General features: G+C 46.1%; 1 protein-coding gene across 2 annotated transcripts in view; it reads left to right on the plus strand.

The window, feature by feature from the left end:
* LOC134980847 (putative N-acetylated-alpha-linked acidic dipeptidase) overlaps positions 1 to 13,862 on the plus strand; it is a 466,241-nt gene that overhangs the window by 434,623 nt on the left and 17,756 nt on the right. The window lies entirely within an intron of this gene.

The raw sequence follows: 13,862 nt of genomic DNA on the forward strand, positions 1-13,862 counted from the left end.
TCCCCTCCTCCCTCACTGCCACTGACTTTGTCTTCTTCTTCATCTCCAAAATTGAGGATATCCAAAATGACATCTCCTCCCATCACCCCTATGCTGCCCCTCTGCCCCCATCATCCCTCCCCTCCATCTATCCCACGCTGTCCTGCTTCCATCCCACCTCAGACAAGGAAGTCCACTCCCTCATTTTATCCTTCTCCCCCCCTCAACCTGCCCCTTGGACCCCCTCCCCTCCCGTCTTCTCTGCTCCCTCTCCCCCACTGCCTGCTCCCACCTTGATCACCTCTTTAACCTATCACTCTACTGGCATCTTTCCCTCACCATTCAAACATGCTTTGGTCTCACCTATTCTCAAAAAACATCAACCTCGACCCTTCATCACTCACTAGATACCGCCCCATCTCTCTTCTCCCATTCACCTATAAACTACTTGAACGACTGGTCTACAGCCATTTCACAAGCTACCTCTCTGACAACTCCATCCTTGATCCACTACAATCTGGCTTTCGCCCACTCCACTCCACCGAGATTGCCCTCGTGAAAGTCACCAATGACCTGCTTTTGGCCAAAACCAAAGGCCACTTCTCTCTGCTCATCCTTCTGGTCCTCTCTGCTGCCTTTGACACCATTGATCATCTTCTCCTCCTCCGCACACTCCAAAACATTGGTCTCTCTAGCACCATCCATGACTGGTTTACCTCTTACCTCACTAACTGCTCCTTCTCTGTGTCTGCCTCCGGCACCACCTCACACCCTTCCATCCTTCCGGTTGGTGTCCCTCAGGGTTATGTCCTAGGCCCCCTTCTGTTCTCCCTGTACACCTCTTCCCTGGGTGCGCTCATTAACTTCTTTGGCCTTCAATACCACCTCTATGCTGATGACACACAACTCTACCTCTCATCTCTTGATCTGTCCCCATCTGTCCTCTCTCAGGTTTCCAGCTGCCTCTCTGCCATCTCCTCCTGGATGTCTGAGCGCTCTCTGAAGCTCAACATGGACAAAACTGAACTCATTATCTTTCCCCCAGACAGAGCAACACCCTCTACAAATATCTCTCTCAATGTTGACAACACAATCATCTCCCCCGTTCCCCAACTCTGCTGCCTGGGCGTCACTCTTGACTCCTCCCTCTCCTTTGCACCCCACATCCAAGCTCTGGTGCAATCCTGTCGGTTCCAGCTACGCAACATTGCTCGCATCAGGCCATTTCTCTCCCAGAGTGCAACTAAACTTATCCACTCACTGGTCATCTCATGACTCGACTACTGCAATGTTCTCCTCACTGGCCTCACTTGCTGCAGCTAGGCTCATCTTTCTCTCCTACCGCTCCATATCTGCCACTCCCCTTCGACAAAATCTACACTGGCTCCCATTCCCCTACAGAATCCGCTTCAAACGCCTCACCCTCACATACAAGGCTATCTCTAATTCCACTGCTCCCTACATCTCCAACCTCCTCTCCCTTCATACTCCCTCCCACCCACTACGGTCGGCCAATGACCGTCGCTTCTCCTCTGCCCTGGTCACTGATTGCCATGCACGAGTTCAAGATTTTGCCCGTGCTGTACCCCTTCATGGACCATGCTCCTCCGCTCCATTAGACTCTCCCCGACCTTGCAAAGCTTCAAACGGGCACTGAAAACCCACCTATTCATCAAAGCGTACCCCTCCGATGCATAATCTACTCCTTAAGCTGCTCCTCCATCCCCCTGCTCCATGCCTTCAATACCTCTGCTTTGTTTACATACTGCCATCAGGCTTCATTCCGCTTGCTTGCACCTCATGTCATCTGTCTGTCACCCCTCCCCACTAGATTGTTAGCTCTTCAGAGCAGGGCCCTCTTTCCTCCTGTTGTCAAAGCACTCTACTCTACACATTTCACTCGCAGCTCTCTCCTACTCAGCAACCATCTTTACCCGCTTTTTCTCCTGCTGGTAAAGGCTCATCTCTATCTATGGCCCCCAGTAGTACGGTGATTACTCCCTCGCTACTTACATCTAAGCTGTATTATGTTTTGAGAACTGTGTTGCTCTTTGTTACCTTTACTCTATTTTTGCTATTTATTTACTATAATGCTAAGTTTTGTCTCCCTGTACTGTCCTTTGTACGGCACTGAGAAACACTTGTGGCGCCCTATAAATAAAATGTAATAATAATAATAATAATACACCTTAGTTATCTGCTGCAGGCACGGTGAAATGCCTCCAGTTTGCTTACTAGAATTGGACAGTAAATAATTGGAAAGGGGTCATGTGGTCTGATTAATCATGTTTTCAATTACACCATGCACATGATAGGGTGCGGATATGGAGACAACAGTACAAAAGCAAGGAACCTCCTTGTATCCTCACAACTCTTCAGGCTGGCTGAGGCAGTGTTGCGGTATGAGGCATATTTTCATGGGAATGTCTAGGTCCTTTGAACTGTGTGGACAGACAGTAAAAGGCCATACAAAGTACTAACTATACAGTATACATAAAGCTTGAGGGTGATAAAAAACAATGTCATCATGTTGGAATGTAATAACAGTTGATATGAGCTCTGACCCCTCCCACCAGTGTCAGTCATGTCACCTCCAGAGAGCTCCAAACTCTTGTGTTATTTCCGATACCCACTCATTATATACAGCCTCATGATGAAAATACTAACACTCCTGAAAATCAACCAATAACAACATCACAACAGTATCCACGAACAAATATGCATAACAGTATAGAAGAAAGAAAAAAGATGCACAGGACACATACAGAAAAAAAAGTGAGGACCTCCTAAAAAGTGCGACACTAAAAACGAAAATAAATGCTATGAATAATATATATAAAAACTAGAGCTGAGCGGGTTCGGATCTCCGAGATCTGAACCCCCACGAACTTCACTATCCAAGCCAGGAACAGAGTCCAGCTCGGGACTTTCCACCAGACTGGGATTCCAGAAAGAGGCAAAATGTTATCATCCTGCTGTCGGATTTTCGCTGGTTTTGGATTCTATATAAGGAGCCGCGTTTCGCTGCCATTTTCACTCTGGACTTGGAGAGTGAGGGAGACAGACCTCTGTCTGTGGGTGGTGGCATACAGGGGTGCGGCTGTCCTGTGCTGTCCTGTTCTGGGGTGGTGTCCTGTGCTGGTGTACTGTACTGTTAAGGGTGTTGCTGTCCTGTGCTATTCTGGGGAGGTGTACTGTGCTGTTAGGGGTGCTGCTGTCCTGTGCTGTACAGAGTTGCTGTTCTGGTGTGTCCTGTGCTGTTTGGGGTGCTATACAGGGGTGCTGTTCTGCATGCTGTAAAAATACAGAGGTGTTGTAAAATTAAATGAACACTGGCCCTATGCTGTAAAAATACAGGGGTGTTGTAAAAATAAAGGAACACTGGACCAGTCCTGTATACTGTAAAAATACAAGGGTGTTGTAAAAATGCAGGGGTGCTGTGAAATACAGGGGTGCAGTGTCCCTGTCCTGTATGCTGTAAAAATACAGGGGTGCTGTAAATATAAAGGGGCACTGTTCTGTTTGCTGTAAAAATAAAGGGGCACTGTTCTCTGTGCTGTAATAATAAAGGGGCTCTGTCCTGTGAAATGGAGAACAAAATTTGGAGGAACAAATAGAGAAAGATCAGGAAGCATATCCTAGTACTAGTACTGAAGCTGCTGCCACCAGTCATGACATTGACAATGCAATTCCATCAACGTCGTCTGCTAAAGCTGATGCCCAATGTCATAGAGGGCATGTAAAATCCAAGAAGCAAAAATTAATAACCCCCCAAAAAAAGAAATTATCTGATGAGAACAATAAAATTGGCAATATGCCATTCATGACACAAAGTGGCAAGGAAAGGCTAAGGCCTTGGCCTATGTTCATGACTAGTGGTTCAACTTCTCTTGAAGATTGAAGCCCTCCTCCCTCTCGAAAAAATAAAAAATAAAGCTTGTTAAAGCACAGGAAATAACAACTGTGCGTTCAGACTCAGATATATCACAAATCCCCAAGGAGAATCCAAGTGTGTCCGCGGTTGTGATGTTTAGGCCTGACTTTCTCAAGAATGAATGGGAAGAGGAGGCTTCTACTACCATTTACGGACCCTCTGCAAGTGCTGGGAGGAGCAGTGCCAGTCCAGTTGCTGATATGAGATTGACAATGTCACTGTAGAAGTACACTAGGATGAGGAGGATATTGGTGTAGCTGCACTGAGGAGGAAGTTGACAATGAGGATTCTAATGGGTATGTGGTTTGTTTGAATAAGGCACCAGTGGAGACAGTTGTTGGCCATGGGATGAAAAAGCTTATTGTCATGCCTGGGCAAAAGACCGAAAAATTCACCTCTTCGGTGTGGAATTCTTTCTCTGCGAGGATGAGTATGAGGATGAGGATGTAAACTCTGAAGGGGATGAGGAATCGGAGGATGAGGATGACATCTTGCCTCTGTCGAGACAGTTTGCGCAAAGAGAGATTAATTGCTTCTTTTTTGGTGGGGGCCCAAACAAAGCAATCATTTAAGCCACAGTCGTGTGGCAGACCCTGTCACTGAAATGATTGGTCTGTTAAAGTTTGTATGTCCTGTTTATACAACATAAGGGTGGGTGGACCCAAGGACAATTCCATCTTGCACGTCTTTTCTTTGTCTGCCACATGATTCCAGGGGTGCTGACATTCTGCCCTATCAGTCCAGGGGTGCTTTCCCACTGCTGTGATGTGTAATTCTCTAGGGGTGCTGCCTATGCTATATAAGTCCAGGTGTGCTGCATATCTGCTGTATAAATCAAGAGGCACTGATGTATAATTCCAGGGGTGCTGCTGTACTTGATCCTAGGTTTAAATTAAAGCCTAAAGCAGAATATGAAACAAGCTTCAACATCACAACCAGATTTGTGAAAACATAGCTGCAAAGGTGGAAGTGAAAATTCCAAGTTTGACAAAGTGTTTTCCAATAAAGTGGGAGAGAGACCACATTGTGGTCAAAGTCAGTCAGACTCAGAAGAGACAGAATCATAATCCAACAGAACATGACATGGCACATGGCAACTGACGAATAAAACTAGATTTTCCAAACACACCTATGTCTATATGTCTGCCATATAATTCCAGGGGTGCCCTGCCTGCACCCGCTCATCTCTAGTAGATATATCTTCTAGTGCACACTGTGCACCCAGCATTAGAGAGGTTCTTCTCAATTATTTCATGGTTGGGACTCAAATGAATGGCTCCAATGAGTCAATCTTAATTTTGATTTATTAATGTTTCACATTTTGAGATTATTTACAAGATGCGCATTTGTTGTACAGGGTTCTCTTCCTTTATTTATATAAATGTTGTCTCCTTAATAATTGTACAATGTAAAGGCTACATAAGGTTATCACAAAACCTTGTGGTGTAAAAAGAACAGAGGGCCACATGTAATAGAGTGAGAGTTTCAAAAAGTGAGAGATTTGGTAAGGTTTTTCAGTTTTTTTTTAAAGTGGCAATCATTTACACAGCAAGATCAACCTAGTTTTGCAGAGTAAATGATCGCCACTTTAAAAAAAAACCTGAAAAACCTTACCAAATCTCTCACTTTCTGAAACTCTCACTCTATTACATTTGGCCCAGAGTTTCAGTGATCTTGCATTGCATCAGCTTTCCATTGCACTGCAGCACTAGATGGACCAGGAGCTCCTGTGAGACACAAACAGTTACTGAATAAGGTCCCAGTATGGAGTCTCATGGTGGCTTACAGCCAGAAGCTGTCTGGCTTGCCAGACTGAGGCATGCTGGTGGCACAGAGGTTAGCATTGCTTTCTTTCACTGTCCTACTTGTAATAGGAAATGAGTTTGGACTAGAATGGTAAGCTGCACAGTCATACTTAGTACTGTACCGAACCCACCCAAACTCAACCTGCCCGATCCGGGGCTGCTGTTGCGGCTCACGAGGGGCTGCTAAGACATCTAAGGGGCTGCTTTATTTAAAAATAAAATATGAATAAAATAAAATAAACAAGACACACAGGTATGCTCACATGCGTGTAACTGGGACACACAGGTATGCTCACATACGTGTAACTGGGAGCTGTGAAAAAAGAAAATAATGCATTTGCCACAAAATATGTAAATAAAAATGCAATTAAAAAATAGAAATAAGAAAACCACGAGATTTCTCTAGATTCCATGGAGGGGAAAATATCCAATCTTGATCCTGTGAAATACACTGGTTTATTTGCATACCAGCATTAAATCCGAGATTATCGTAATCCCAGAAAGTGGAGAAGGGGGTACAAATTCTGATGCTTTGGCCCCTAGTATTCAGTTTGTCCAGTAATTTGGTAATTATATATTTGCTTGCTAAACTCCTTTCTGTTCCACACCAAGATAGTAGTGGAAGTGAAAGCCTGTGTGTTGTTCCTGATTGCGTGTGCCTCTCTAATTTTTATTCACCTTCTTGACTCTGGTGGTCATTCCGAGTTGTTCGCTAGCTGCATTCGTTCGCTGTGCAGCAATGAGGCAAAAAAACAGCACTTCTGCGCATGCGTATGCGGCACAATGCGCACACGCGACGTACTATTACAATGAACGATGTAGTTTCACACAGGGTCTAGCAAAGCTTTTCAGTCGCACTGCTGGCCGCAGAGTGATTGACATGAAGTGGGTGTTTCTGGGTGTCAATTGACTGTTTTCAGGGAGTGTTCATAAAAACGCAGGCATGCCAGGAAAAACGCAGGCGTGGCTGGGCGAATGCTGGGTGTGTTTGTGACATCAAAACAGGAACTGAACAGTCTGAAGTGATCGCAAGCGCTGAGTAGGTTTTGGGCTACTCTAAAACTGCACAGAAAAACTTTGTAGCCGCTCTGCGATCCTTTTATTCGCACTTCTGCTAAGCTAAAATACACTCCCAGTGGGAGGCAGCATAGCGTTTGCATGGCTGCTAAAAACTGCTAGTGAGCGAACAACTCGGAATGACCACCACTGTCCTCTTCCTCTTGCCTCTTCTCATAATGTGAAAAGTCATCAAATATGGAAGTGGTATGTTTGCAGCTAGCTATGATTCAGAGAACTTGACAAGCTTTTTCCAGGGGGACCACCTGACGCTGAAATGATGGGTTTATTAAACTGTGCATGTCCTGTTTAAACAACATAAGGGTGGGTACACCTCTTTTTTTTCTTTGCATTATGTGCTCTTTAGGGCCTAGTTTTTAAAACTGCCATCCTGTCTGCCACTGCAGTGCCACTCCTAGATGGGCCACGTGTTTGTGCCGCCCACTTGTGTCGCTTAGCGTAGTCATCCAGCTACCTCGGTGCAAACTTTTGGCCTAAAAAAAATATTATGAGGTGTGAGGTGTTCAGAATAGACTGGAAATTAGTGATGTGCACCGGACATTTTTCGGGTTTTGTGTTTTGGTTTTGGATTCGGTTCCCCGGCAGTGTTTTAGATTCGGACGATTTTTGGCAAAACCTCCCTGAAATTTTTTTGTCGGATTCGGGTGTGTTTTGGATTCGTTTTTTTTTTACAAAAAACCCTCAAAAACAGCTTAAATCATAGAATTTGGGGGTCATTTTGATCCCATAGTATTATTAACCTCAATAACCATAATTTCCACTCATTTTCAGTCTATTCTGAACACCTCACACCTCACAATATTATTTTTAGTCCTAAAATTTGCACCGAGGTCGCTGGATGGCTAAGCTAGGCGACCCAAGTGGCCGACACAAACACGTGGCCCATCTAGGAGTGGCACTGCAGTGTCAGGCAGGATGGCACTTCAAAAAAATTGTCCCCAAACAGCACATGATGCAAAGAAAAAAAGAGGCGCACCAAGGTCGCTGGATGGCTAAGCTAAGCGACCCAAGTGGCCGACACAAACACCTGGCCCATCTAGGAGTGGCACTGCAGTGTCAGGCAGGATGGCACTTCAAAAAAATTGTCCCCAAACAGCACACGATGCAAAGAAAAAAAGAGGCGCACCAAGGTCGCTGTGTGACTAAGCTAAGCGACCCAAGTGGCCGACACAAACACCTGGCCCATCTAGGAGTGGCACTGCAGTGTCAGGCAGGATGGCACTTCAATAAAATTGTCCCCAAACAGCACATGATGCAAAGAAAAATTAAAGAAAAAAGAGGTGCAAGATGGAATTGTCCTTGGGCCCTCCCACCCACCCTTATGTTGTATAAACAGGACATGCACACTTTAACGAACCCATCATTTCAGCGACAGGGTCTGCCACACGACTGTGACTGAAATGACTGGTTGGTTTGGGCCCCCACCAAAAAAAGAAGCAATCAATCTCTCCTTGCACAAACTGGCTCTACAGAGGCAAGATGTCCACCTCATCATCATCCTCCGATTCCTCACCCCTTTCACTGTGTACATCCCCCTCCTCACAGATTATTAATTCGTCCTCACTGGAATCCACCATCTCAGGTCCCTGTGTACTTTCTGGAGGCAATTGCTGCTGGTGAATGTCTCCACGGAGGAATTGATTATAATTCATTTTGATGAACATCATCTTCTCCACATTTTCTGGAAGTAACCTCGTACGCCGATTGCTGACAAGGTGAGCGGCTGCACTAAACACTCTTTCGGAGTACACACTGGAGGGAGGGCAACTTAGGTAGAATAAAGCCAGTTTGTGCAAGGGCCTCCAAATTGCCTCTTTTTCCTGCCAGTATACGTACGGACTGTCTGACGTGCCTACTTGGATGCGGTCACTCATATAATCCTCCACCATTCTTTCAATGGTGAGAGAATCATATGCAGTGACAGTAGACGACATGTCAGTAATCGTTGGCAGGTCCTTCAGTCCGGACCAGATGTCAGCACTCGCTCCAGACTGCCCTGCATCACCGCCAGCGGGTGGGCTCGGAATTCTTAGCCTTTTCCTCGCACCCCCAGTTGCGGGAGAATGTGAAGGAGGAGATGTTGATGGGTCACGTTCCGCTTGACTTGACAATTTTCTCACCAGCAGGTCTTTGAACCTCTGCAGACTTGTGTCTGCCGGAAAGAGAGATACAACGTAGGCTTTAAATCTAGGATCGAGCACGGTGGCCAAAATGTAGTGCTCTGATTTCAACAGATTGACCACCCGTGAATCCTGGTTAAGCGAATTAAGGGCTCCATCCACAAGTCCCACATGCCTAGCGGAATCGCTCTGTTTTAGCTCCTCCTTCAATGTCTCCAGCTTCTTCTGCAAAAGCCTGATGAGGGGAATGACCTGACTCAGGCTGGCAGTGTCTGAACTGACTTCACGTGTGGCAAGTTCAAAGGGTTGCAGAACCTTGCACAACGTTGATATCATTCTCCACTGCGCTTGCGTCAGGTGCATTCCCCCTCCTTTGCCTATATCGTGGGCAGATGTATAGGCTTGAATGGCCTTTTGCTGCTCCTCCATCCTCTGAAGCATATAGAGGGTTGAATTCCACCTCGTTACCACCTCTTGCTTCAGATGATGGCAGGGCAGGTTCAGGAATGTTTGGTGGTGCTCCAGTCTTCGGCACGCGGTGGCTGAATGCCGAAAGTGGCCCGCAATTCTTCGGGCCACCGACAGCATCTCTTGTACGCCCCTGTCGTTTTTTAAATAATTCTGCACCACCAAATTCAATGTATGTGCAAAACATGGGATGTGCTGGAATTTGCCCAGATGTAATGCACGCACAATATTGCTGGCGTTGTCCGATGTCACAAATCCCCAGGAAAGTCCAATTGGGGTAAGCCATTCTGCGAGGATCTTCCTCAGTTTCCGTAAGAGGTTGTCAGCTGTGTGCCTCTTCTGGAAAGCGGTGATACAAAGCGTAGCCTGCCTAGGAACGAGTTGGCGTTTGCAAGATGCTGCTACTGGTGCCGCCGCTGCTGTTCTTGCTGTGGGAGGCAATACATCTACCCAGTGGGCTGTCACAGTCATATAGTCCTGAGTCTGCCCTGCTCCACTTGTCCACGTGTCCGTGGTTAAGTGGACATTGAGTACAACTGCATTTTTTAGGACACTGTTGACTCTTTTTCTGAGGTCTGTGTACATTTTCGGTATCGCCTGCCTAGAGAAATGGAACCTAGATGGTATTTGGTACCGGGGACACAGTACCTCAATCAAGTCTCTAGTTGCCTCTGAATTAACGGTGGATACCGGAACCACGTTTCTCACCGCCCAGGCTGCCAAGGCCTGAGTTATCTGCTTTGCAGCAGGATGACTGCTGTGATATTTCATCTTCCTCGCAAAGGACTGTTGGACAGTCAATTGCTTACTGGAAGTAGTACAAGTGGTCTTCCGACTTCCCCTCTGGGATGACGATCGACTCCCAGCAGCAACAACAGCAGCACCAGCAGCAGTAGGCGTTACACTCAAGGATGCATCGGAGGAATCCCAGGCAGGAGCAGACTCGTCAGACTTGCCAGTGACATGGCCCGCAGGACTATTGGCTTTCCTGGGTAAGGAGGAAATTGACACTGAGGGAGTTGGTGGTGTGGTTTGCAGGAGCTTGGTTACAAGAGGAAGGGATTTAGTTGTCAGTGGACTCCTTCCGCTGTCACCCAAAGTTTTTGAACTTGTCACTGACTTCTGATGAATGCGGTCCAGGTGACGTATAAGGGAGGATGTTCCTAGGTGGTTAACGTCCTTACCCCTACTTATTACAGCTTGACAAAGGCAACACACGGCTTGACACCTGTTGTCCGCATTTGTGTTGAAATAATTCCACACCGAAGAGCTGATTTTTTTTGTATTTTGACCAGGCATGTCAATGGCCATATTCGTCCCACAGACAACAGATGTCTCCCCGGGTGCCTGACTTAAACAAACCACCTCACCATCAGAATCCTCCTTGTCAATTTCCTCCCCAACGCCAGCAACACCATCCTCATCCTGGTGTACTTCAACAGTGACATCTTCAATTTGACTATCAGGAACTGGACTGCGGGTGCTCCTTCCAGCACTTGCAGGGGGCGTGCAAATGGTGGAAGGCGCAAGCTCTTCCCGTCCAGTGTTGGGAAGGTCAGGCATCGCAACCGACACATTTGGACTCTCCTTGGGGATTTGTGATTTAGAAGAACGCACAGTTCTTTGCTGTGCTTTTGCCAGCTTAAGTCTTTTCATTTTTCTAGCGAGAGGATGAGTGCTTCCATCCTCATGTGAATCTGAACCACTAGCCATGAACATAGGCCAGGGCCTCAGCCGTTCCTTGCCACTCCGTGTCGTAAATGGCATATTGGCAAGTTTACGCTTCTCATCAGACACTTTCAGTTTTGATTTTTTGGTCATTTTACTGAACTTTTGTTTTTTGGATTTTACATGCTCTCTACTATGACATTGGGCATCGGCCTTGGCAGACGACGTTGATGGCATTTCATCGTCTCGGCCATGACTAGTGGCAGCAGCTTCAGCACGAGGTGGAAGTGGATCTTGATCTTTCCCTATTTTAACCTCCACATTTTTGTTCTCCATTTTTTAATGTGTGGAATTATATGCCAGTATCAATAGCAATGGCCTACTACTATATATACTGTGCAAAACTGAAATGCACCACAGGTATGGATGGATAGTATACTTGACGACACAGAGGTAGGTACAGCAGTGGCCTACTGTACCGTAATGCTATATATTATATACTGGTGGTCAGCAAACTGTGCAAAACTGAAATGCACCACAGGTATGGATGGATAGTATACTGAGGGAGTTGGTGGTGTGGTTTGCAGGAGCTTGGTTACAAGAGGAAGGGATTTAGTTGTCAGTGGACTCCTTCCGCTGTCACCCAAAGTTTTTGAACTTGTCACTGACTTCTGATGAATGCGGTCCAGGTGACGTATAAGGGAGGATGTTCCTAGGTGGTTAACGTCCTTACCCCTACTTATTACAGCTTGACAAAGGCAACACACGGCTTGACACCTGTTGTCCGCATTTGTGTTGAAATAATTCCACACCGAAGAGCTGATTTTTTTTGTATTTTGACCAGGCATGTCAATGGCCATATTCGTCCCACAGACAACAGATGTCTCCCCGGGTGCCTGACTTAAACAAACCACCTCACCATCAGAATCCTCCTTGTCAATTTCCTCCCCAACGCCAGCAACACCATCCTCATCCTGGTGTACTTCAACAGTGACATCTTCAATTTGACTATCAGGAACTGGACTGCGGGTGCTCCTTCCAGCACTTGCAGGGGGCGTGCAAATGGTGGAAGGCGCAAGCTCTTCCCGTCCAGTGTTGGGAAGGTCAGGCATCGCAACCGACACATTTGGACTCTCCTTGGGGATTTGTGATTTAGAAGAACGCACAGTTCTTTGCTGTGCTTTTGCCAGCTTAAGTCTTTTCATTTTTCTAGCGAGAGGATGAGTGCTTCCATCCTCATGTGAATCTGAACCACTAGCCATGAACATAGACCAGGGCCTCAGCCGTTCCTTGCCACTCCGTGTCGTAAATGGCATATTGGCAAGTTTACGCTTCTCATCAGACACTTTCAGTTTTGATTTTTTGGTCATTTTACTGAACTTTTGTTTTTTGGATTTTACATGCTCTCTACTATGACATTGGGCATCGGCCTTGGCAGACGACGTTGATGGCATTTCATCGTCTCGGCCATGACTAGTGGCAGCAGCTTCAGCACGAGGTGGAAGTGGATCTTGATCTTTCCCTATTTTAACCTCCACATTTTTGTTCTCCATTTTTTAATGTGTGGAATTATATGCCAGTATCAATAGCAATGGCCTACTACTATATATACTGTGCAAAACTGAAATGCACCACAGGTATGGATGGATAGTATACTTGACGACACAGAGGTAGGTACAGCAGTGGCCTACTGTACCGTAATGCTATATATTATATACTGGTGGTCAGCAAACTGTGCAAAACTGAAATGCACCACAGGTATGGATGGATAGTATACTTGACGACACAGAGGTAGGTACAGCAGTGGCCTACTGTACCGTAATGCTATATATTATATACTGGTGGTCAGCAAACTGTGCAAAACTGAAATGCACCACAGGTATGGATGGATAGTATACTTGACGACACAGAGGTAGGTACAGCAGTGGCCTTCTGTACCGTACTCCTATATATTATATACTGGTGGTCAGCAAAATTATGCACTGTACTCCTACTATATACTGTCTACAATGCAGCACAGATATGGAGTGTTTTTCAGGCAGACAACGTATACTGGTGGTCACTGGTCAGCAAAACTCTGCACTGTACTACTCCTCCTATATAATATTATACTGGTGGTTCCCAGTCCCCACAATAAAGCAGCACACTGAGCACAGATATGGAGTGTTTTTCAGGCAGACAACGTATACTGGTGGTCACTGTCAGCAAAACTTTGCACTGTACTCCTGCTATATATACAGCTGCACCCCAGTCCCCACAATTAAGCAGTGTGAGCACAGATATATGCAGCACACTGTGAGCACAGATATGGAGCGTTTTTTTCAGGCAGAGAACGAATAACTGGTGGTCACTGATCAGCAAAACTCTGCACTGTACTCCTTTTATATTATACAGCTGCTCCCCAGTCCTCCCCACAATTAAGCAATAAAGCACAATCAATCAAGTTCAACAATACACGGAGAGGACGCCAGCCACGTCCTCTCCCTAACATTTCCAATGCATGAGTGAAAATGGCGGCGACGCGCGGCTGCTTATATAGAATCAGAATCTCGCGAGAATCCGACAGCGGGATGATGACGTTCGGGCGCGCTCGGGTTAACCGAGCCATACGGGAGAATCCGAGTATGCCTCGGACCCGTGTAAAATGGGTGAAGTTCGGGGGGGTTCGGTTTCCGAGGAACCGAACCCGCTCATCACTACTGGAAATGAGTGGAGATGAATGTTACTGAGGTTAATAATACTGTAGGAACAAAAAATAAAAATAATTATGTGATTTCAGCTGTTTTTATTTTTATTTTTTTTAAAGTCCAG

Source organism: Pseudophryne corroboree, chromosome 12 (genome assembly GCF_028390025.1).
Source record: "Pseudophryne corroboree isolate aPseCor3 chromosome 12, aPseCor3.hap2, whole genome shotgun sequence".
NCBI classification, from domain to species: domain Eukaryota; kingdom Metazoa; phylum Chordata; class Amphibia; order Anura; family Myobatrachidae; genus Pseudophryne; species Pseudophryne corroboree.